This window comes from Pinus tabuliformis, chromosome J, assembly GCF_031772625.1.
Source record: "Pinus tabuliformis cultivar Carrire ecotype Pingquan chromosome J, CPIR1, whole genome shotgun sequence".
Lineage (NCBI taxonomy): Eukaryota > Viridiplantae > Streptophyta > Pinopsida > Pinales > Pinaceae > Pinus > Pinus tabuliformis.
This window is the reverse complement of record NC_142295.1, coordinates 936,142,196-936,169,714: the sequence shown is the minus strand read 5'-3', so window position 1 is coordinate 936,169,714 and position 27,519 is coordinate 936,142,196.

Sequence of the window (27,519 nt, the reverse complement as noted above, 5' to 3'; positions counted from 1 at the left end):
GTTCCTTTCACTATATTAGCTTTCATTGCTTTATGAATAGACTTTTGGGTCATCCATTTGATCATTCTTTCCTATTCCTCGCTGGCCTTTAACATATGCTCATTATTGCTCCTCAAATATGCCAGTTCTTGCTACAAGTTTCTAATCACCTACATGAACTCGATAGTGTTAAGGGTAGCCCCCTTTCCTTATTCGACATAAAAATATTCACATTTAGTGATGGCATGAGTGTCCTCAACCAATTTTTTTTATTGTGATCGGGTTGCTTCCTTACATTGTAATTTAAAAAAAATCAAATGTTAGTTCTTCCTTATTTCAAAATTTTAAACCTATATATTTATGTTGATTTTTTATTTTATTTTTTTCTGTGGTGATTCCCTAAAGCCTAGTGGTGTACTTGGGCTTTGATACCATTTGTCACATCTCTTCCTGTGCAGTGCAATTTTTTTTCCTAAACTAGTTTATGGCATTGACACTCTTTCTAGATGATATATATATCATTGCACTTTTATTTTATGAGGATGTTATTGAATACCCTTATTCCTAGAAAGTTACTACTTTGACTCTACACCTAAGATAATTATCTTAACATTCTAAGTTTAGAATGAATATTAAATAGGTATGAGGGGGATACCCTCTTAGCCATATAAAATTATATGCCATGGGGTTTTTCCATATTGATGTTATTTTGTGCATTATAGCTTTATAGAGCACACTTCCTAACTTTTATACTATAACTTATGTTTATATTCATTCACATTAATAAACTATGTATTTAATCAAATTAGGTAATGAAGAATCTTGTTAGTGATAAACTCTTTGCAAATTCCCATACCACCTGTACTATTTCTTCTTAGAGAATTATCCCTACAATCAGCTTCTGCCACATCTTCCTCTATCATATGGAGGTTATGCGACTACTGTGACAACATTCAGACAGTTGTGTGGTAGTTTATGGATGGTTAGGATGAGGATATGGACATCGAACGGTGAAGCTCATTATTGATAACCCTAAGTCATTTTCAACCCTAATGGTTTGGCCAATGTGTCATTTTCGTTGTCATTCCCTCTATCTGATGGATTCATTACTTCTCTCTCTATCCATACTTAGCATCTGGCTACCCATGGATGTGCATAATCCATCAACAGTAGGTAGACTCCACATGCCTCCACCACTAGTCGTTCTGACATTTTTACAGGTAACTTTCTTTACATTTGTTTTTGAAAAATTTCATCCTTTATATTCTATATTATTTCTATGGATGATTCTTGGCTCCTTACTCATGGTCTTGATGCTTTCTCCATGTTCAATAACCATCTACTTGGTCCCTTCTTCTGGTGTGAAGCCCAAATTTAGGAGACAATTCTATCACTTCTAATTTTCGTTGGTCTAAAGTGGTTTTTCATTGGTTTTGTTCCAGTTAGAATCATTTGTAGCTACAAGGCTATCTTGCCAAAATCCACTATGGTTTTATCATATTCGAGTTCTCTTCATCCATGTACAAAGAGTACTAAAAAGTGCACCCCTCCACTTTGTGTCCCTCAACCTCTAGAGGAAAGGGTAAGGTAGGGTCCCAATATTTTATACTATTTTTTATTTTTTCCACATATTTGCATCTCTATCCATACGCAACTACTACACTCTTGTACATATAGATGATTGTTGTACAGACTCGTCGATGAAGTAGCCTTTTTCTCTAGAGAAAAAATATACGTGTTACATCCAAGGATTTAGGAGCTTATGTGTACCCTGGGGCTCTAGAAATTATAAGGTTTCATAGTGTGTATATTTTCAATTCTATGCTTGGATAATTCTTATGGAATTATTACATTACTTTAACTAAACCTAGCACTCCCATTTTTACTACGACATTGAAACGGTGTGGCTATGAGGGGGCATGCACAAAAGAGCTCACCTCCTTTCATGTCATACCATTCCTGCATAGGCAAGGGTTTGTATATTCGATTTCTTTACTTATTGAATATAATTTTATTTTGTAAAATCTCCATTTTAATGTTTCTTAATAACTTTTCCTTATTCACTACTCATATTATATTTTCCCTTGTTCTGTAGGTACTTGTTGCCCCTCACAAAAATTTCTTCCCAATTCAGTTATCATGACACCGTTAATTTGGATATGTTGGCTCTGTGAACTCGAAGTCGATTAAAATTTCCTTTTCTCAGTTTGATTCCTTTAGGCATCCCAAGGAATCTCATGAGTGACAGTGTGCAATACTCCCCGGTGCACCAGTTTTTGTAAATATTTTAGGATTTAATTTAAAATGGATTATTAAGATTTTGTGGATAAATAAATTTCTACTTTTGTAGTTGCCACATTTCGGTTCAGTTATTCCCTGTTCTCATTTTGTTTTCAGGAATATACTTATTGGCTACCATCATTATTTTTTTCTCTTTTTCTTATATGTGGTTCACGAACACCCTGGTCAGTGAGTGGTCGCTATGTCCACAAAAAAATTTAGGCTAATCACTCCTCGGCCTACTAGCAAGACCTAACCCCAAGGGCTTCGGGAAAAATCAACCCTGTGACCTCCTGATAGTGAGGAAAGGTTTTTGACCAACTGAGCTAACCGTTGGGGCTAGGCTACCTTCATTCATATGGACGCAGTCCTTATATTATTTTATTGTATGTTTAATTTCCATCTCAGGCAAAGACATCTATGTAATTTGGACTGAAGATAATTTCTTCTCTTTCGTGTTAATAAATTGTCATTTTCTTTCTTAAATGATGGTTATTATGAAGTCGTATTCCAGGTGAGTTTTGGATGCATCATAGGGCTTATAAATGTGCTAACTTTTAATTTGTCAATACGGATAGTTCATGAACTTCGAGACGCAGCAGTGGAAATGCCAGAGAAAGCCCCTGACAACTTGCAAAATAAATGCTAGTTTATCTTGCATTTTAATCTCCTCAATAAATGAAATCCTACACTAAAGAGAATTCCAGAAAAAATTAATCCAGGTAATCAAAATCATATGAGAAATACAAGAAATCAATGCGAAAAGAAACTCTAATTACAAGCGAATAGAGGGAAAACTGAACTAGAAATCAAGTAGTGCCAGCACAATAAAAAAAAACTGTAAATGCTGGAATAAATTCAAAAGCAATTCAAAACCATTATTCTTGCACTAATTCTACTTGCACTAATTCTGTGTAAGGTTAACTTGAAAGCATCGCAAAGTAAATATGTTGCATAAATAACTTATGAAAGAAAATTAAATCAATGTAAATCTCTCACCTTCCTTGCCCTAAAAATAAATATTAAAAACTCTCCAAAATTTTAATGGAAAGTAAATGAGACAATTTACCTTCATTAATATTGGCTCCACGGAATCCAAATAATATATGGTTTTTGTAAGAAAAGTTCTAAATGGATCTGTCACCCATTCACATCGTTTTCATATTTCGGAGTATAAATGAATTGTAGCTCTTAAACACATAAGTAGATCTTGTAAATAAGAACAACTGGAGAAATATCCCAAGCGTAAGCACAAATAGGAATAATTTCTTAATGCAGCAAATCAATGAAGTTTAAAGATGAAGGGAAAACACTGCAGCAATTGAAATAATGTTAACTTGAAGAAGGAAAAGAGACTTGAAACAGTTAAGTCTTTCACATAGCAAATAATAATTTAGATGCTATTTAATCTAAAAGATGAGAGTAGTGTCGAGTTGGTCTGGTGGCCAACCCAGTTAGCTCGCACCCTCTTTGAGTGCTTGGTTCACATAGAAATAGGAATCATTACACACAACAAGTAGATAAATGGAACATGCTTGGAAATTGCTTCAATTAATTACTTAAACAACGTTTAGATTATGCAGACATCCCTCAACTCCAACAAGACTATAGGAGTGATCCACAGCTAATGAATTGTGTGAGGCTACATTAGAACAACTCCTCTTCCCTTCTGCACCTTCCTCTGATGCGAAATATCCTTGGCTGGGTCGATTTCCTTCCTTACTGTAATTAATTGATTAATTTCTGACTACCGCTCCAAGTAGTTTATATAGGCATCGATTTACAAATTGGGGCTTTTCAACAGCCAATTAAAATATAGGACGAAAGATTATTAGTTTTAAAAATCCGCTGAATTAAGAATTAGTTTGAACTGAGTGTCGAAAGAGGGAATGATTCTGGTGAATCATTCCTCTTTTCCTTTAAATAGTTGTTGCTGTAAGGTACAATTTGACTCAATAATTTTCTCCTTGCATGAACTACTCACAAGTTGTCATTGGCACATAACTCCTTTGATTAGATTCTTATTGACTCAGATTATCGAGCATCAAATCTAGAGCGATCACCATAATTTTGATCTCCATATCATTTGCACTAGTGACAGGTTGATTATCAAGGTGGAATTTGGTCAAAAGCACTAGGAAGATGTCCTCTACTTCACTGAGGTTCTGTAGAGAGGGATGAGTGTAGTGAGCTCTAAGTCTGACTTCAGATCATTCAAGCATTTGATGCGGATGGCATTGCTCTGTTGAACTTCGCGTAGATCTCGTCTAAGATGAGATGGATCTTTAGATTTTCTAGGGTTGGTTCATGAGCTGATGATCTCTATCGATCACATCCAGGAAGGATTTTTCTCACTAGAGTGAACACACCTGTCCCATACAACTTCAACATCTTTGTTAAAAATAAGTGGAGGTTGGGCCCCTGTAAATGTATGGCTTGCGCCCTTTTCCATTATGCTTTGGTTGCTTCACCTTAAAACTTCTATCAATGCATATAATATCGATTGTCCCAATAAGTCGTATAACATCCACAAGGTACAGTTGAGCAGAGCCAGATGCTGCTCCTTGAATATAAATCTCAGGCATGACGAAGCCCGCGGAATTGAACCTCTGACCTTACTTTGCCCACATGGTCTTGGAGATGAATCAGTAACAAGGAAAGCTCCAACAATAGAATGTATTAATTATGTGCTTGAAGCTCATGTAATGGCTCGAAGTTCGTCATTGTCTATGTTCCACGCATCAACGTCCAAACATAGTATGTTCCATCATTATTTGTAGCTACAACCATACATCCATCCCACATAACTGTCACTTGTTTCAAACTAACAATACGTAGACATATTACTACCCAAATTTCTTCATCACCAAGGATACAGTTCGTGATAAAAGAAATTTCAATAAAATGAAGGATATTATGGTGAAGAAATTAAAAGTAGCAATGCAGAATCATTGGACTCATAGTGAAAGAATGTGAATGTAGTTCAAGAATCCTTCATAGTGCAGGATGACCATTGTAACTAGTTCAAGAATACCAATGCATGGTGCAGGTGGGTAAGTGCAATGGTGTTGGCATGTGAATGAACTGGTGCAGGCACATCCCAAAGTATAATAAAACCAGCTTTAATCCTGCAACATACAAGCCTTAATTAAACTCACATTAATGCTATTTTAATCCTGTTAAAACAAACAAGGAGCAAATACACTTAAAAAATAATCATTTAGCCAATCGATAGCATGAGAGAAATAGATAAAAAATAGGACAAAACAGAGACCCAACACCCCCCATGTTGACCATCTTGCATATTCTCATGCAAGGAAATATGGTGTTGTTACTTTCTCACAAAAAACAAAATTAGAATATTTGTAGGCATTTCAAAATGATGTTCCTATAATTTTTCGTAATCACCTTTCCTACGCTAGATAAATCTTGCTCTAAAACAGAGTGTCTGCTTGACTCTTTATTTGCTTAAATTGATTTCAAGAAAACCTTAAAGGAAAATTGTCCTGAAAAACTAAATTGCACAGATGGAATTATTAATAGCTAACTTTTAAAATTTCCAAAAGGATATCTCGCAGGTAGACCTAATCAAAAGTTACACTTTGAAATCCTCATTGTAGATATGAGTGACATGATTTAAAAGCCAAGGTGTTAAAAGTGGACATAGCAATACCTTCCCACAGTAATTATTTTACCATTATCCATGTATAGTTGAAGCTCCTCTTATCTAGGAACAATGAATTATCTGCACTAAGGGTCCCACGTCCATAAAAATCATTCCAAAAAGATAGAACTCCAAGGTATAACAACAGAAGGATTTTAAAGCCATCCTCGAAGAGATTGATAGTGAGTTCACGGAAATAAAAAACAACCAAGAAAATTATTGTGTAGAGTTAAATTTAATACCATAGGCATGGCCCTGCTGCCAGCAGGCATCCATAGCCTTAACAGAGGTACATTTTAACCTTATGAAATTCTTTTGTCCCACCTATTAGATATAGATTCAAACTCATTTAAGAACATTTAATTTTTCTCTTTTTATAATTTAATTGAGGGTCACTATCCTAGCTTGCTAACCAACTATCAACAATGTCATTCACAAGAACTAACAAGAATGAATGATCTAGCTTGCGATGAGACTTCTTGTTTCCCAGTTTTTCAATTGAAAGTCATTACCCTGGCTTGGTGACCAGTGCGGTAATGTCATTCTCCTTAGGACCCATGATCATAATAGGTCGGCTTGCAATGAGACCTCCTATCCCTCAGTTAATTCATTTATATTAAAAAAAAAAATTGATTATGATTAACTTCATATGGGTTACGTAATAGGTGGGGAAGAAAATATACTCCTTAAGAGTGCAGGATGGAGTGAATAGTTTTTAATTACTATTCTTTACCATTTGGTCATGCTACCCTAAGAACTTATTTAAGAAACATCTCGGATAATGACCAAAAATATTCCTTGAGTTGATTATGTCAAGGTTCTTTATCAAATATTATTAGAGTTTTGTAGGCGTCATCCACCATAGGAGGTTTTTCACTAGTCCCTTCGAAGAGGAATTTGAAAAGATTTTCTGGATGATAGTTTGCTAGAATAGGAAAAAGTATTACATGTTACCTAAAACAATATCCTTGACTAACATGTTGATCAACAATGAAAGACAATTTAAAATATGAGGCATTAAGTGTAAAGTTCTTCTGACAAGTCTTACCATGAGAATGCATGATAATAGAAATTTCAAAAGCTGTGCTTTTAGGGAATCACAAGCTCATGAGTGTTGGTATGCATTTTTATTCATTATTCTCCTATTGTCCTACCATTTTTAAAGAAAGAAATATCACCTTTAAGTGAAGGCATACTTCCAATGAAGCCATGTGCATAACAAAATACTAAATATACTCACACTCAGGTTTAGAATGCAAACTTTAATGCATATCGAAGTATGAGAAACCAACTTACTTACTTGATATGGCACCAATAGTTTTCGAATGATGAGGGAATGGGGTGTACTAACAATTGTTTGGAACCATGATTCAATAGGACACACATATTCATGGTTCTCCAACTTGTATCTCTCTTTAGATTGACAAGGATGGTTAAGGGAAACTCTAGGGTTTTATTCTTTATGAGATTCAACAACAGTTTTTGAACAAGTTCTAGTCATAGATTTCTGCTCTAATGGTTCATGGATTAAAGTTAATTCCGGAGGTAAATGTTGTGTGGTAATAGGGGAAGTTTCTAGATTCACTCCTCTCGCCTCTCTAAATGATATGACATTACATTTGACAGGGGAGTGAGTAGGAAAAATAGGTGTTTTAAATTGATGTGCAACTTGATTGTTGAAATTAGGGTTTGATTGCACAAATGGTTGGGACCATATAGAGGGATAACATGGTGGTACATTGGATGGGAATTGCACTTGTTGTGGCTCGGGTAATGGAATTTGCATGGGGAATTTCCTTGGAGAGGAGGCTCCAAACCATTCTTGAGGCTACAGGAATATCTGGCTCAAGGGAGAGGGCCATTGCGGGAATATGGTGGGATATTGAATCAAAGGAGAATTATAAGTCTTCCATGGAACTATGGGGTTGTAGATGTGTTGAGAAACATGCTGGGGACAATAAATATTACTCCAAGTATTAAATGATGATGAGTTTCGAGTTATACCTGGTGGTCGATTTATTTCCTCACTTGATTCCTTAAATACCTGTTGAAACCCTGACAATGATGGGAAATAATTTTTTGAATGATCCTCCTTACACTGCTTCTGTTCTTCTTGCAAATCATCCAATTGTAAATTTAGAAAAAAATTTGTAGCTCCTATTTTTGTAGTAGATTCCAAAAATTGAGAAGAAAGTTCTCTAGAATTCTTAGCGATCTTGGAGATTCCTCTTGAATAACTAATTCACAATTTACAAGCATCATCATATGGTAAGTGAGAAACATTACCTTCTCCCATTATATTTAAAGGTTCTAAAAATTGGTCTTTGATTCCTTTGAGTATGAGCGTTTTCAAGGTCTCTTTTACCAAATTCTTATGTTTTTATTTCTGGATGTTGTATCAAAATTTCTCCACATACTCCTCCAAGCTTTCATTTTCCCTTTGTTTTATTCCAAAAATATCATCAACGACCTAGCAATAGTATTGTTATTCCTCCAAGAATACATTCTTCATGTCTTCCCATGTTTGAATGCAGTTCCCACCAAGGCTTATGAACCATCGGAGAGTTTCTCCTTTAAGAGTGAGAGAAAACACTTACAACCTTTGAGAATTAGTGCAATAACCATATCCTCTACAAAGTACTTCAAACTGAAATAAGAATGTATCTGTGTCTTCATTTTCCAAACCACGAAATTTAGGTAGTTCAGATGGGGGAATAATATTCATTTGAGCCACTCCGAGATCTTTGATAGGAAATTCAAAAGTAACAATGTTTTACATTTCTTACCAAATTAAAAGAGGTTCTCCATGTACTACTTCTAGACTCCTCTGAATGTTCCTAGAAGCTAATCAATGAAATAGGTGCATTGAATGATTCATATTAGCCTCAAAACTCTTCATTAAAAAAATGCCTCGAAATACTATTTCTTTATCTTTACAAGCTAGTTCGTACAGATTGTTCACAAGTGGTTGAATAGATAAAGGGGGGGTTCTTATAGCACCCAATAAATGAAAAAAAACTTTAAAATAATGCAGGAAAGAAACAAATTCAAAGAATAAGTTCTAAGTAAATAAAGTTTGCAAAAAACTAGGTAAAGAGAAAACCAAACTACAACAGGTTACCAAGGTCAATCCACTAATGGCAACGATGCCAAAATGTTTGGTGCAACATAGGGCTTATAAATGAACCAACATTTAATTTGTCAATACAGATAGTTCGTGAACTTCGAGACACAGCACTGGAAATGCCAGAGAAAGCCCCTAACAACTTGCAAAATAAATGCTAGTCTATCTTGCATTTTAATCTCATCATTAAATGAAATCCTACACTAAAGATAATTCAAGAAAACATCAATCTAGGTAATCAAAATCATACGGGAAATACAAGCAATCAATGCGAAAGGAAATTCTAATTACAAGCGAATAGAAGGAAAACTGAACTAGAAATCAAGCAGTGCCGGCATAATAACAAAAATACTCTAAATGTTGGAAAAAATTCAAAAGCAATTCAAAACCATTGTACTTGCACTAATTCTACCTGCAATAATTCTTTGTAAGGCTAACTTGAAAGCATCGTAATGTAAATATGTTGCATAAATAACTTATGAAAGCAATTAAAGTAATGTAAATCTCTCGCCTTCCTTACCCTGGAAATAAATCTTGCAAACTCTCTAGAAGTTTAACGGAAAGTAAATGACACAATTTACCTTCATTAATATTGGCTCTGTGGCATCCAAATAATATATGGTTTTTGTAAGCAGAGTTTTAAATGGATCTATCAATGCCTCAAAACCACACCCACTCACATCGTTTACATATTCCGGAGTGTAAATCAATTGTAGCTCATCAACACATAAGAAGATCTTGTCCATAAGAAAAAGTAGAGAAATATCCCAAGTGTAAGCACAAATAGGAATAATTTCTTAATGTAGCAAATCAATGAATTTTAAAGCTGAAGGGAAAATGCTGTAGCAATTGAAATAACATTAACTTGAAGAAAGAAAAGAGACTTGAAACAGTTAAGTCTTTCACATGGAAAATAATAATTTAGGTGCTATTTAATATAAAAGATGAGAGCAATGTCGAGTCGGTCTGGTGGCTAACCCAACCAACTCGCACACTCTTTGAGTGCCTAGTTCACACAGAAATAGAAATGATTAGACACAACAGGAAATTGCTTCAATTAATTACTACAATAATGTTTAGATTAAGACATCCTTCAACTCCAACAAGACCAAAGGAGTGATCTATAGCTAATGAATTGCATGAGGCTACATTGGAACAACTCCTCTTCCCTTTTGCGCCTTCTTGTGATGCACACTATCCTTGGCTGGGTTGATTTCCTTCCTTACTATAATTAATTGATTAATTTCTGACTATCGCTCTAGGTAGTTTATACAGGCATCGATTTATAAATTAGGGATTTTCAATAGCCAATTAAAATACATGAGGGAATATTATTAGTTTTAACAATCTGTCGAATTAAGAATTAGTTTGAACTGAGTTTCGAAAGAGGGAACGATTTTGGTGAATCATTCCTCTTTTCTTGGAATAGCTTTTGCTCGAAGGTGTGATTTGACTGAGCGATTTTCTCCTTGTGTGAGCTACTCACAAGTTTTCATCAACACATAACTCCTTTGATTAGGTTCATATTGACTCAGACTATTGAGCATCGAATCTAAAGCGATCACCATAATTCTGATCTTGATATCATTGACACTAGTGAGAGGGTGATTATCAAGGTGGAATTTAGTCAAAAGAACTCGGAAGATGTCCTCCAGTTCACTAAGGTTCTGTAGAGAGGGATGATTATTGTGAGCTCTGTGTCTGACTGCAGATCATTGAAGAATTTGATGTGGATGGCATTTCTCTGTTGAACTTCGCGTAGATCCGTTCTGAGCCAAGACAGATCTTTAGATTTTCCAGGGTGGGTTGATGAGCTGATGATGTCTATCGATCACATCCAAGAAGGAGTTTGCTCAATGAGAGTGAACATGCCCATCCCATATAGATTCAACATCTTTGTTAAAAATAAGGGGAGGTCGGGCCCCTTGTAAACGTATGGCTTGCGCCCTTTTCCATTATGCTCTGGTTGCTTCACCTTAAAATTTCTATCGATGCATATAATGCGGATTGTCCCAATAAGTCATATAACACCCACAAGGCAGAGTTGAGCAGAGCCAGATGCTACTCCTTGAATATAAATCTCAAGCTCGACAATGCCCGCAGAATTGAACATCTGATCTTACTTTGCCCACATGGTCTTAGCGCTGAATGAGTAACAAGGAAAGCTCCATAAACATAATGTATGAATTATGTGTTTGAAGCTCTTGTAATGGCTTGAAGTTCATCATTGTCTATGTTCCACGCATCAAACTCCAAACATAGCATGTTCCATCATTATTTGCTGCTACAACCAGAATTCCATCCCTCATAAATGTCACGTGTTTCAAACTAGAAATATGTAGACATATTACTACCCAAATCATTCCATCACCAAATATACAATTCGTGATAAAAGAAACTTCAATAAAATGAAGGATTTTCCAATGAAGCAATTAAGAGAAGCAACACAGAATCATTGGACTCATAGTGCAGGAATGTGAATGTAGTTCAAGAATCCTTCATAGTGCAGGAAGCCCACTATAACTAGTGCAATAATCCCAATGCATGGTGTAGGCAAGTAAGTGCAATGGTGCAAGCATGTGAATGCACTGGTGCAGGCACATCCCAAAGTATAATAAAACTAGCTTTAATCCTGTAACATACAAGCCTTAATTAAACCCACGTTAATGCTATTTTAATCCCGTTAAAAAAAAGAAGTAGCAAATACTCTTCAAAAATAATCATTTAGCCAATCAACATCATGAGAGAAATAGATAAAAATAGGACAAAATAGAGACCCAACAGTGATGTCTTTCTTTAATGTCTCTTATTTGGCTCGACAGTGTTGTACACCATAGTTTAAAATTTGCGTGTATTTATATTTTTGTGCTTAGTTCTCACCTTATGCATCATATTTAAGAGGCCATGAATTTTTTATCTGTGTATTTCCATACCTGTGATACAACAAATTATTGTTGTAATACTGTTTCAAAATCGATGCTACAGTAATGTATATTTTCTTTTGTTTTATTTATGAACTACTAAATTATTATTTCACAAAATAAATAAATTCCAACTAAATGAAATAAAGTAACATGGTGAAAATATTTCAACCAAAATCACCGATGGAAGTTCAATTAGGAATCTACATTTTTCACCACCAAACCTTAAATTGTAATCCTCCAGTTCACCCTCGTGCTGAGATGTTCTCGATAGGGTTTCAACAACCTCTGTTGATCCCTTCCACAGGTATTTTATACCTTTATTTCATTATAATTTTTTTCCTTTAGTGGTGTCCTGCTTTTGTGGTCTTGAATGCCCACTTGCCTAGGCTTTTCCTTAAAGGCCCACCTTTCTCTCCTACGGTGCTTCACGCTTATTCAAGCTTAGCATATTTCTCCAGTTAAGCAATTTAATGGATTTTATCTCCTATCCATTAAACTTATTTAGAACCTTATCTAGAATTTTTATCATGAAATAATTATCCCAATCTCATTTACCAGTGAGATTTTTGTTTTTCTTTCTTTGCCAAGAATCTCGTTTTCAAGTGTCTCATTCCCAACTACTTAAACTCCATTTATTTATTTATTAATAAAAATATTTATTTACATAAATATATCAATGTACCTCATGGATTTTCCTCCAATATTAATAACACAATTCAGTCTAAATGAGAACAACATTACAACGTTATAGTGATATTACACTTTTGTAGAAACTTTCTATTCCATACCCGATGTTGGTTCCAGTGTGAAAACATTGTCTAATTTCGTGATGTGATTAAAGTTGGTTCTTGTTTAGTATTGTTTATGTTATCTTCAGAATTCATTTCATATGTTGGCTATACATACATGATACATCTTTGTAGTGATTCCTGCCCAATAACATCGTAAAACATTCTCAAATAATAATTGTCCCATTTGTCAGAATTGCATTTATCATAACCACATGTCTCCATTAGGAAATCTAAAGAAAACCAAGAAGTGATCTAACTTATAATTTTTCAATCCACAGTTACCTAGATCAACTTATTAGTCTTATTCTTAATTACACAATCAACATACCTCCAAAAATAGCCTTTCAACAATTCTAGTAAAATTGCAGCAAATTGATTTGTAACAATTTGTACAAGAGGTTGCAACAAATTTAAAGACTAATATTTGATGAAATTGATGCATTTTATTGAGGTGATCTTTAACGGGTGTGTTCATCACAAATTAATTTTCGTATCTGCCAAAAATCATAGTAAACCATTGCATAAATATTGAGATATAACAAATAATCTAGTACAAGAATTGCAACAAAGGTTTATAGGTGTACCAACAAACTATTATGGGTGTAACAACAAGATTTGTTAACAAAATTCTCACTAAGTGCAAACTAGATTTCGATTAAACTTTGTGGGTAGTTTTTTACTATTTTAATGCTTTTCCACATTAAAAATCGGATCCATCTGGTGCATAGATAGTGAGACATAAGAAAAATACTTTTAGGTGTTGATGTTTAATTTCTTTAAAATTATAAATTTGTTTTTCCCAAAAAATTTAAGTTTTTTTCTTGTTACCTTAATGCTTCTGCACACTAAATATTAGAGGAATCCATTGCACAAACCTTGAGATGTTGATAAAATGGTTGCAGGTGATGATGCTTTATTTCTGAAAATTTATAAATTGGCTTTTCTTGAAACTTTGTGGGTTTTTTCATTTTACCATAATTCTTTCTTCTTCTGAGCTTCACGAAAATTCGATGCATAGATCTTGAGATATCAACAAATCAATTTCTACACATTTGAATGGAAAAAATGTGTAAATAAGTGAGAAATTACCAAAAGCATTTTTCTTATTCTTGGAAGCTTTCTATTCTTGTGCATGGAGAGGACATAATAAATTAGAATATATGGTGTCATGTAGAAAAGAAACTACCCTTTATTCTCTCCCACACTTTCACTTTTGCATGTCCTCATTCAAACAAAGTAGAATTGTCAACATATGACTAATAACACATACTTTGCATTTGATATTGTTGTTACATCAATTTTATGTTATGGGGATGCAAAAATAAGTCATGAATCAAGTGGGCCTTTATATAATACTATACATAAATGCATTTGTAGACCCATAGTAAAAATTCCCATTAAATAATAAATTGTTGATACTTGGAAAATAGGTTAGGAATAGAATTTGGTCTACTAATGGAAGCCACAACCTTCAATAGTTGATTGCTAATAGGATTGGGCCTAACAAATGTAGGGAAAAAAATAGGAAGCACATAATACACTATGAAGAAAACAACTCTTGGGAACTGAGAAAAAGGTTGTAAGTAAAAAGGACTTATATAAATGCTGAGAAAAAATTGAATCTTGTTTGTTGAGTGCTATAGACAAGTGGGTTGGTAAAATATGAGTGCTAAAATAGATATGAAATACAAATACAATATGAGAAAAAATGAAATTTCAAGCTCACAATAGTCTCTTATCATTATCTCATAAATGTTTAACAAATAAAAAAGTTTCAAGTTGATTTTTACCTCAACATTTTGATGTTGTTAGGCATGTTGATAAAAGAGATATGAATCTAAAATATAGATTATTTTCAATTGATTTAATATAGAGCATTAATGTATGATGAAGGATATTGATAAATCCATATTGCTGGTCATCCTGTAACAACACTTGTGGAGGAATATCAGCTGAGAGGTAACAACACCTATGGAGTAATTGCAATCACTGTAACATGGTTGTTTAATCTTTTGAAGGGTTGAAGGCTAAAATTGTCATTTCCCTAGTTGTCCAACGATCCGTCTATTTTTTATTTGCAAAAATAAAAGGTTTCCACTACTGGGATAAAATTTAATAAAACAAAACCTAATTGCAGGAAATGCATCATATGCATCCTAACTATTTATGAGGTCGAACCCACTTTAGTATGTCAAAGCACCGCGCAAGTTCTTACCTCTTATGTTACCTCCCATAAACCTTAGAGCAAGGAACATGTATAATACACTCATGAGCATTGCATATAAACAAACTTGCCAACTATGCTCTTGTGCCCTTAATAAACTCCTCAACAATGACACCAAAATGTTGAGTCAATTAATTGTCTTTTTAATTAAGTAGAACCAATCCTACTCACACATAAATTGTCAATCTGGGTAGGCCTTTTTATTTCAAGGTTATTGTGAAATGTATTTGAAGGAATCAATCACTAACTATCATTGGCTAATTCCTAATTCTAAGCTTTATCCTACATGAACTGCCACATGATCAAATTAGATCTATCACTCTTCACCTTTTCCGAAATGAAAATCAATTCACAAAAACCACATTGTCAAAACCTCGCTTGCATAGAAATAACACTACATGCACAATGTTGGAAATGAAATCGCGCTTGCAAAAATGAAATAACAATCATTCTTCAAAACCACTCTCTCAAGAAATAGAAACAACACTCCTAAAATAAACCCTTCTATTACACACCATTGTTTGATCATACCCTCACACATCCACTCATTTAACCAACATCAATCCATTTAGTAACTCGATGAATTTTTTTATTAAATGTAATAAAAACTAATTAAAAGTATCTATCCACAATGGATCGCTGATATATAATAGTAACAATAATAAAATAATGGTAACAACACTTGGATAGTGATGACTGATGTTGGAGTAATTATGTTGATAAATGAGCAATCTACATTAAGATTCTGCAAGTTAAATTAAACAACAATAGCAACAATGTATTAGCAAGAATAGTAATAGTGGTAATTGGACTTATAAAAGGAATTGAACTAATATAACCTACAAATAAATTAATAAGAAATAATTATCTACCTCTATTGACACAACAACTCCTTCCGATGAAGAGGGCCTTCCCTCCCTAGCAAGGGCCTAGTGTTTCACAACTCACAAACTATCAATTCAGAGATAAGTCACCAACTTGCATGGATTTCATTAGCTTCAACAATGAAGTTACAATATGCATTCTTACAATAATTATGATTATAAACCCTTCCTAGACTAAGACTAACTCAACAGACTATATGCCTATACAATCATACAAGAAAAGATGAGGGGGGAATTAGAACTAATTGCCCCAAATCTAGACTCTCAATCATTGATAGATTCTGTTGAATTTATGAAGATATGATTGATTTAGTGTAAATTCCATCTTAGAATAGGTTGAAGCTATTTCAGTTGATAATTGGTTGCTCTATTTGGGATGCACTATGTCAATGACCAAAATAAGAAATATGTGCCTAAAAGAATAGCACGTAGTATCCAATCAACAAATTTTTTAGAGAAATCACTTCATTGTCACTTAATTATGATGTTTTGAGAAAAAACCATGTCGTGGATTTTCCAGGTTGATGTTAATTTTTCCAAAAACCATGTCTGAATTTAGTTAGTTAATTCTCCCTAACATAATATTCCTGGCATGTATATCATGTGTTGGAGCCTAATGGAGTTGAGCTCAGTATGACTTGGATAACATTAATCAATGTTAAAACCCATAGGAATAAAACCCATCTTCCATAATTTCTCCTCGACCGACATAGAAGTGCTAATCTCAGAGGTTGTTATTGTTACTACATAAAAACTAATGGAACGACGCTAGGAAAACCATCATCATCAAAACAAAAAAATCCTTTCTAATTCATAAAAAAAAGGAAAATAATGATAACTAATTACTTTAACGCGTAATATTATTGTGGAACATTGATGAAGAAACACAACAATATGGGTAATAAATAGGAAAATAAGTGCAATGAAATGATAGAAAATGGTTATTTAGAATGGTGAAAAATGGACAATTTGGAACCCCAACAATATGGGAACTCCTCTTCTTATATATTTTTTCCATGATGTATTTTGATCAGAAAAATTTCTTCATTACAGCATTCTGCAATATGTTGTGTGGGAAGCCACACTCTATTCTTTCAGATAAGCATGGGTATGCCTACCCCTGGGTATTTACTTTCATGTGTTTGACTATGATTTTAGCAAGCTTTACTGGTCCTATGTCCATGGTTTCCTCCCTTTGCCTATCTCACTAGTTTTATTGTAATGTATTTTAGCCATAAATTTTCATTTTTCCATCATACATTAGGGGGCATCTGTTATAGCTCAATATGTCACCCCCTTGGTTCATTAGAGAAGAACACATATTGCAATTAAAGATGCATTAACTTCTCTATGGAATATTTTGAAAATTCCATGATTTGTTCAATTAATTCTCCCCTAATGGTAGTAGATAGAACTAATATACTTATTAATGCTCTAAATGGCCTGTGAGAGTGAACCAAAAGTTACGAATCCTCCAGTTGCATTGTACAAGGGAATTGAAGTGGAAACATGAATGGATAAGATTAAAAAGGGTCAAATTTGATCACTTTTGATGGATAAGAATGAATGGTCCAGACATGGTCAACAATGTGTCTATATCTAGTTTGATCACTCCAAAATATATATAATATAATTGCCATCCATAGAACAAAAGATACAAAATTTGCATGACGAAGTGCTACCAAAAAGCAAATCTATGAGGTTCTTTGGAAAAAGCCATGAACTTTGTTCATCCTAATAGTGTGATGTACTAAGTGACATACCATGGAGTTTGATTACGAAGGAGTGAAAACTATGGTATAATATAAGTAATTGATTTCCCTCCCACCCCCTAGTAAATCGATGTCTCCTTATTTGATTCATGTCAATGTGTTTGATTTCAATTATCTACTAATGATAATGGGTAGTATGGGGTAGTGGATCTGGTAGATTTGTTTTCTATGTGTAGGTATTCTGTGTAGGGAGTCTAGGAGGGAATGCCTTTGAAGGACATTCCTTCTATCCACTACAAAAATAGTCTTTTCTCAATAGATGCTGCACCACACTCCTTCCCCTTGTTATCTCCTTTCTTTGCATATGCATGTGTGTGGGACCGATTGATTGTAAACCCTACTATTTAGAAAAGCCATGTGAAGCATTGGTGGTGTAAATTAACATACCCCTATAGGTGAAATATCTGTAAGCAATGTTATCTAAAATATTCCATCGCATTGTAATGTTCATTAACATTTATTATATTATATTTAGGACATTTATATTCTCATAATATTTCAAGCTATAATGTTCTCAAAATATGATCTTACATTGGAACATTCGTTGAGGGTTTGGTCACAGTGTGACATTCATCAAATTGCATGTTTGATATGACATTCATTAAGGTTTATGGTGCATTCTAACATTATCTAATGGTTATGTCAAATTACAACATTCATCTTGGATTGATTTAATGTCAACTTTAAAGGTTATGTTGTATTGAAACATCCATCAAATGATATGCTACATGGAGATTGGTTGACTTTAGTTAGGCATAAATTATATATACATTTTTTTTCAATAGTTTACTTTAATTTATTGGTTATTTTGAATGACAATGTTTAAAGGCCATCCATAAAATAATTGAATTTCATAAACTATAATTATAGTTAAATTTGGTTGACTATAGTTCACCTTGGTTAGCAATAATTGATATGTTTTGGTATGGTTGAGTGTGGCTTACATGCTAACAATAGTTAACTTTGGCTGACTACTCTTCATCGTAGTTAGCCATTGTTGATTATCGTTGAATTCACTTAGATATGTTTTATTATAATTTTTATACCATGGTTAATAATCCTTACATATTATTTGGCATATTTGATCATCATTAGCCATTTTTTACTATTGATTCCTACATCAAATAATGTTTAATGATGGCTAACTATGCTTGACCATATTTCATAAATATAATAATAATCATTCAATAGTCCATAATGCTTGGGTATGCTTCACCCTGTTAAACTATGGTCATTGATGGCTTGATCATGGTTGATTATATTTCACCATTGTAAGCCTTGTTTTCTTGTGTTTAGTTATGACTAAGTATAATTGATTGTGATTAACTACGATCAACCATGTTCTGCTAGGGTGAACTGTGCTTGTCTATGTCTAATTATGGATAACTATGGATGGCTCTATTCGCTATGGTTGAACATGGTTCCCCTTTTCTAAGTAGGTCTCAAAATGGTTAGCTATGCTTGATAAAGATTGATTAATGTTAAGTATAGTATTGGATGTTGATATGGTTTGATCATGGTTAACTATGGTTGACCAAAAGTCACTGGGGTTTACTATGTTTTTCTATGGTTGACAATGGTTGAAAAGGTTATAATTAGTATTCAATCACATTATGATTTTCAATAATGGTATGTCACATTGTAATATTTAGAGGTAATACCTAGTCCAATGTATACTTTGGTTAACATATATCAACTTATTATGCTATTCACTAGTTATCTCGCATTGTGGCATTCATCAAGAATTGTGTTAGAATATGCCAATCAGTAAGGGTTGTGTTGGATTGGCATTACTCACTAAGTATATCACACTAAGACATTAAACTTAGTTGAATCAATGGATTTATATGTTTCTCAATGTTTATATGGCATTATGAAATTAATTAGGGTTCTATTGCATTGAATTTTGATTGCTTTGGTGGCTTATGATTGCTTATGTTTTGAAATGTTTGATAGTGGTTGACAATCGATTAACTCATTTGAGCATTCTTAACCATGCTTAACATTTATTAAGAATGTGTGGCTATGGTTAACCATGCTTGAATGTGATTGACAATGTTTCACCAAGGTTAACCATGTCTCACTATCATTAACCATGGATGAAATTGTTAACCATATTTAAGCTTGCTTGGTTTAAATATGTTTAATGGCATTATCACCATGGCAAATTACATTTGGCCATCATTATCGGTGATTGGACACATTAAACTATGATTGGCTATGATTAATTATGAATAGCTATGATAACCATGTACAATTATATAATATATAATTATCAAATAATTGTGTGTGTGTGTGTTTTGCGACTAGAGGAATGGAAAATTTGGCTAGTTTTATACTTGCACAAAAAAAGCAAACTCTGATGACTACATTATAACCCTTAGATACTTGCATATGCCCCTTCCACATATGCATGTATATCAGAGGTATTTGAACCTCAAATCTCTTTATACATACCATTTTATTTTTATAATATTTTATAACTAAACTACACACCGAAAACTAAATATTTATTAATATTTAATATCAACTCAATAATTTAATTAAATGTATCCTAATATAATATATAATAATCATATAAATTTATACAATAATAATATACACATATATATTAATTCAAAAATCATTAAATATAATACCATATTATAAAAATACATTTTCTCGTAAAGTACAGCAATGAAGTTTATATTTGGCGTATCTAACTTTGATGGAAATATATACTCCATCTCTGCTTCAAAATAAAAATATTGCTTCTAGTTCACTTTTCCGTCTTAATATATTTCGTGTTTTATATATTAATTAGATTTAGTATTGAAGTACATAATAGCTGGTATTTATATTTTCCTATGATGTGACAACGTGAATCGTAGTATTTTGGTTTTCACAATGGATGTAGATGAAAATTTAGATTGATTAAACCATACTAATATACCTTGTTACATATCTTTTTAATAACCTAATGCGAATATAATAAAAATTTTATTATAATGGAAAAAAAAAATATTTATTGTAATTGTAATATCATTTTGGTATGATACTTTGTTGTATTGAATATTTATGGTTTATTTTTTATTATCATCAATTGTGGTTAACTAAACTTGGTCATGGTTATTAATAGTTGATAATAGTTAACTATATTTAAGCACATGTAGTTATGGTTGACTATACTTGCAACATGGATATCTACATATTACAAAATTTCACATGGTTAAATATCATTTTATGACAGTCATCATTTTTAACTTAATGGATGCATTTCATTAAACATTCATCAAGGGTAATGTTGTATTGAATTTCATTAGTCTTTGTTGTCCATGGTTGGCATTCCTTAATGGTTATTTCAAATTGTGACATTCATCTTACAATGTTAATGATTATACTGAACTGTAATCTTCATCAAATTGATGACACATAATGATGGTCAATAAGGGTTTAACTACATTGTGGTAATATTCAAATGTGATATCTCATTATCACTTTCATTAAGGTTTTTATTGCATTGCAATTCTCATTGAGGGTTATGCCATATTGTGACATTTCTCAATGGTTGTTAAATTGTGGTATTCATCTTCACTAATTATATAATTTATTGTATACTAATATATTCCTTCATAAGAATGTTGTGCATTAGGTTACGTTACATTGTGAGATTCATTAATAGTAATGTCACATTGAATTTTATTATTTTTGGTTGGCCATGGTTAAAATTGATTAGTCATTAATTCCAACTCTAAAATCCATATTACAATATTTATGGTTATATTGCATAGTATCATTTGTAAAATGTCATGTCACGTTATAACATTCATTAGTAGTTTTGTCAAATTATGATCATTAAATGTAATGTAGCATTATAACATTCATGAAGGGTCTTGTTGTATTGTGATGCTCATAAATGGATATGTTGTATTGTGACATTCCTCAATGGTAATGTCAAATAATGACATCCATATTGCATAAGATTTAACTTAAATTTAATGGGCCTTGCAAATTGCTATAATCTCAATCCCAAATTTGATATGTTATATTCATTATGTTGAGTCTTTTTACCTCATTAAGGCATTACTCCCATTGCAACACTTTTCCTTACTTATGAAGGATTGAAACGTTTGAACATTGTTATGTCACATCATGACATTCATCTTATCTAATTTATTGGTTGCATTGCATTGCAACGTTCACCAAGTGTAATGGTTCATTGAATTTTGTTAATTTTCATTTTGCATAGTTTTCATTCCTTAATAGTTATTTTATATTTCATAACTCATCATGTAGTGTTCATGATTGTGTCAAATTTTAACACTCATCAAATGTGATGTCACATTGCAACATTCATTAAGGGTTTTGTTGCATTACAATGTTCATCAAATTCGCTTTAGCATTGTAACACTCATTATGGATTTTGCTACATTGCAATGCTCACTAAGGGTTATGTTTGATTGTGACATTACTCAATGGTTATATCAAATTGTGGCATTAATATTTGATAATTACATAATATATTATTGTTGGAATTATGATTACATTAAGAGAGGTGTGAATTAGTGTAATGGTTAATTTAACCAAATTAAATAATTTCATAATTCATTATATTTGAAAACATATTAGAGTATCCATAAGAAAAATCATCACATCGACACATGAGAATTACATATGTATGTGGAGACTCTATGGAAAATCGATGTTGGTTAGATATGTGATCAAGGATTTTATGTTATATTCAACACCAAATGATGTGATATTAGAAACTTAGATATAGGTAAATTGGTATCGAAAGCTATCAAGACTGATAGCAATATATATATACTTGACAAATAAAAACAAAAGAGAAACTAAGTAGGAAATATCCAGGAATATCACATTGTCTCACTCTTTCTTGAGATATACAAGAGTATCAACTCCACTACAAGACTCGATAAAGCAGAAGCCAGGCTGAAAAGAGGAACCAACAAGTTCAAAGGTAAGCTTATTTTCAAATGCTTTGAAAGTGGAAGGATAGGTCATCCTGTATCTAAGTGTTTTTATGCTAAGATCAATGGTAATGATGATGACTCAAGATGTAAGTATAATTATCAAAGGAAGAAGTAGGCCAAAAAGAAGAATAATTTCTATTCAAAAGAAAAAAGTGTCAATGAAAGAAATCAAAACGTGACTCATGAAGAAATGGGTGAAAATTTATTCTTTGTTGAAACCCAAGGAACTAAAGAAGAAATAGATTATGAATGAGAAATTAAAAGTGATTTGAAGGAAATAATGATCCTTAGAAAGAAGGAAGGTCAACTAATGCAACAACTTCAAGACAAAAATATAAATTAAGGCACCATTATTTTCTGAAAGTCGAAGTAGAAGAAGCTAAAAGGGTAAATTATTTTTTTTCAAAATAGATAAATGACAAGGAACAAAATTGTGAAAGACTAGAAGAGGAAGCTATCCTCTTAAGAGAAGAATTAGTGAAACTTAATTCAAATTTTCACAAAGGGATGGAATCCCTAGATCACATTCTCAACATGCAAAGGTATTCTCTCATTAAAATAGGTCTTGGTTATCAAGAAGGTCATGAGGCACCCAATAAAAATGGTGCCCCAAGCACATCAAATAAAGATCATCCCAAGAAGCCTTAGCATGCATTCATTACATCTAGAAACAACTCCCTTAAATATCCCAAGCAAGTGAAGAATTAATCCAAGCATGTTTGCTTGAATGACACTTAGGATAACACCAAAAAGAAAAAAATAATACAAAATGAAAGAAGCCAGAATGAAGGTAGAGAATCTCCCATGACAAGGAATATTCATAAAGTGTACACAACAAAGAATGAAGCATATGTTAGAAATCAAAAAATGTATGTGGTTCCTCCAAGGAATAAATTCAGAAGGTCAATATATCCCTCTAAATCTAGGTAACAAAATAATTTCTTTGGTTATTGCTTTTCACATATGAAATATGGGCACATACCAATAGATTGCAAAGAATATGATATGGTCAATTATAGAGGATATGATCAAGTTCCTATATGGAGGCGTGTGGACTATATTAAAATAATATCTCATCCATTTCCATAATGGTTGAAGCTCAATTTGAATTTTATATATGTCACAATGTACGAAATATATCATGAGATTAGAGACTCAAATCGAGATGGTACAGGAGATAAGGACTTCATATCAATAAAAGGATTAGTCCTACAAGATGGAGAAGAAGACAAGAAGAACCTCGCTTAGATATTACCCCTAAGATATAATCCCATAGTGAAGGCTCCTTTAATACTATTATTTTTTGAATCAAAACTTGAAGACACAACTCTATGTAGGTAGAATGATCACCTTAATATGAGAGAAGTATGTGAAAAATGACAGGAAACAATTGTATTAGCCAACATGCCTTCATTGCAAAAGGGGAAGTGAAGCAGGAATGTACTATCATATGCAGTGGAAGGGGAAGTAAAATCTTAGGGGAGACTTTGCAAGGTCAACATAACAATGTAGGAATAATTTTAGTAGCATGATCTCAAGTGGAGACTTTTCTAGGTCTATAGGAAAGTACATACTCACAAGGAGAGACTCAATTACATTCAAGAATAATTTTTGGATCAATGATATACACTCATCGAGACATTTACAAAATGGGGAGACTCTACAAATCAGGTTCACAAATGATTGTGGATGGCTATGTCTCTTTTCCATTGACATCAAATGGGGAGAGAATGCCAAATTTGATAAAAGAAATTTGGCAGAGAGAACGCATTGTTGGAAACAGAAAGGAAGGAAATAAGGGAGAGAATATTTACAGTCTGATAGGGGAGACTTCCACACTATGTCAAGGGGAGTTTTATGCATGACAAGCCTTATCATATTGACCTCATTTACCATAATTTTCTAGTGGTGTTTCCATCACATGACATAAGGATTATTTGTTTCACATGGTGTTATCATTTATTAAAATAAGGTTTGATTGGTGTCAAATGTAGTATATGAGATATCAACATAGCCTCTTATGGGTCAAAGAAATAAATATGACAACTAGACATCTTACATATCATCATTAGGTTCATTTAATGAAGATTTGAGTTTATTAAGCTCTTTAAAATAATATGATGCCCAAGTGATCCCACAAAAAACATGGTTGTGTAGTTCTCATCTGGACCATTTCAATAATATATCCCATTATAGTAAACACCTCACATATAAGAAGTTATGGCCATTTGATATTCAACATTAGTTGAGGGCTCACAAAATGTAGGTCAAAACTCCCAAAATTTCATTGAATTAAATAGTGTACAACTATAAGATGGATCTATGGTTCAATAGTTGAATCAAAAGTGGATCGTGGCATAACTTTTAAGACACTTAAAAAAACTTAAAAAAAGTGTTCACCATTCTTAGATCAAATGGACGAGATAGGCCATTAAGTGTACTAATTAACCAAAGTACCATGACCAATCTAGGGATGACATGTGGTAGTGATTTGTTAGCTAATGATGTGGTCACATGCACAATCAACATAAGTGACACATGATGACAATTAGTTGGATGATGTGGCTTATTTTCATGGTCAGCAAATGATGTCATCATCCTAATGTGGTGACTCCATAGATTGACACATCGAAGAAACATTGGCATGATTTGAATGGTCAAAGGCTCAAAATTAAGTGACACTTGGTACCCCTCATGGTCTTCCATGTGGCATGATGATGCAATATTGAAATCGTCATGCACAATAACATGCATCCTAGGTCATGGTCACATGGCAAGGTAACGGTAAGGTCATATGGGGTTGAACATGAACACTAATGCAAGGTCATATGATCATGGTTTCTTCGTAAATTGGATAATGACCTATGTTAAATGACGGGTTATATGGTGGAGTGGTCAACCCTGAGATGAACCTCAAATCATCATGACCACACACTACATATATAAATAATAGCGACTTCATTCATAGAATCCATAATTCCACACTAAACATAATATGATACATGATTGTGGTTAACTGGAAAGTTGTATTTAGTGGCTTGGTTACTATGTTGTGAGGTTGAATCCTCAAGTGAGTGGTCTGTGAAAAAGGTTTTGTGAGTTTGATCCGGTGGCTTGGTTAGTCTTTTACGATATCAAATACTTAGGTGAGTGGTTTGTGACATATTTATTGGTTAGGTTGATCAGTGAGTCTATCATGAGGTTGAACCATTAGACGAATGATCTATGACAATGTTATTTTGACAAGTTTAATATGGTAGCATGAGATTCCAGCCTCTTATGGTAACGCAAGCTCTCAACCTTAGTGGATTTTTTTGATAAGAGCTCTTAGCCTAAGTGGTAAGTATAACATGGTATCATAAGCTCTCAACTCTATGGAAATTCTAATATGGTAATCTCACATAAGTGGCAAGTCTAATAAGGTAGAAAAAACTCTCAATTATGTGGAAAGTATGATATGTTAGCACAAGCTCTCAACTCTGAGGCTAGTTTAATATGGTATGAGATCTCAGCCTATATGGAAAGTCTAATATGGTAACATGGGCTCTTGGAAGCCATGGAAAGTATTGTTATTTTAGCACAAGTTCTAGACATCTGCAAGAAGTCTTACATGCTAGCGTGGGCTCTCGGCTAGCGTGGCATGGCGTTGGATGATTGGTAAGCTCTTAGATAACACAATTGGAGTGCTCCCTATGGTAAGTTTTACTTTTTTGAGCTCTCAACAGACCATCCTCTAAAAAACATTGAGAGGCCTTCATAGCATATGGTAGTTTGATTGGTCGAAACCCTTAGCTCAAGCAACCTCCATGGAATATTGTAGAATGATTGACCAAATCTCTCAAGAAAGAATTGTATCCCATTGTTTGAATGACCTCTATGACATGAGGTAGTTTGATGGGTCAAGATCTCTCGAAAATAAGCTATAACATAGTTTGAGTGGTCTCAATTGAATAATTGATGTTATAGCTCAATTGGTCGAGCTCTCGGGTGTGAATTATATAACAGAGAAAGAGCGACCTCCATGGCAACTCTGGTGTGGTAGAACATTTGGTCAAAGAATATAGTAACACTATTTTTGCGTGCTCCCATGGGCCAAACCCCAATTATATGAAAAGGCCCCACTCTTACACACAATGTGGTAAAGAGATCAGTTGGTCATGATGTATGGTTTGTATTGTACAAGTCATATGTTCAAGTCCTAGAAGACTCGGGCATAATTTTTTGTAAAGGGAGTTTGGTGCACCAATTGTGTCCAAATTTTCAAATCTTAAGCTTTTGCAATGGCCGAAAATTGATATTTTGTTTAGCACACCCAAAGCTACCTATTTTATACAAGAGTTAATTTTTATACAATGTTTATATGGTTTTATTTTATTCTTTATAGGATTTTTGGGGTCATTCCATGTCCAAATTGAATTTCAGAAGAACCTCCATGATCACAACTCAAAGGTGAACATTTATAAAGGCATGAAAAGCCTTTATGACATATTCTTGATGATGGAATTTTTATTTTTTTTTGTGTTTTGCAGATTTATGAGTAGATTGCAGTGGTTTTTATTATATGGAAGAAGAAGGTTCTAAGATGTGTCATATGTGACTAGATTGATGAAAATATTGAAGAAGAGTTTTTTACAATGTTTGATAAGGCATTGCGAATAGTATGACAATATAAAGTTATCAAATTTGAAGATTTATATTTTCTTTAAAATAAGAGGATCCAAGTTGGGAGATTTTGAAAATGGGTTCACAAGAGGTTGAATAATGAGTTGGGTTCCTCCACTAAGGTTGGAGCCCTAATTAGATTAGATCCTAGAGCAAGTTAGATTTTCCTCATCATCGAGATTTGTACCTAAATCATGTTGGGTCCTAGAGCAAGTCGAACTTGGCTTATCATGAAGGTTTGT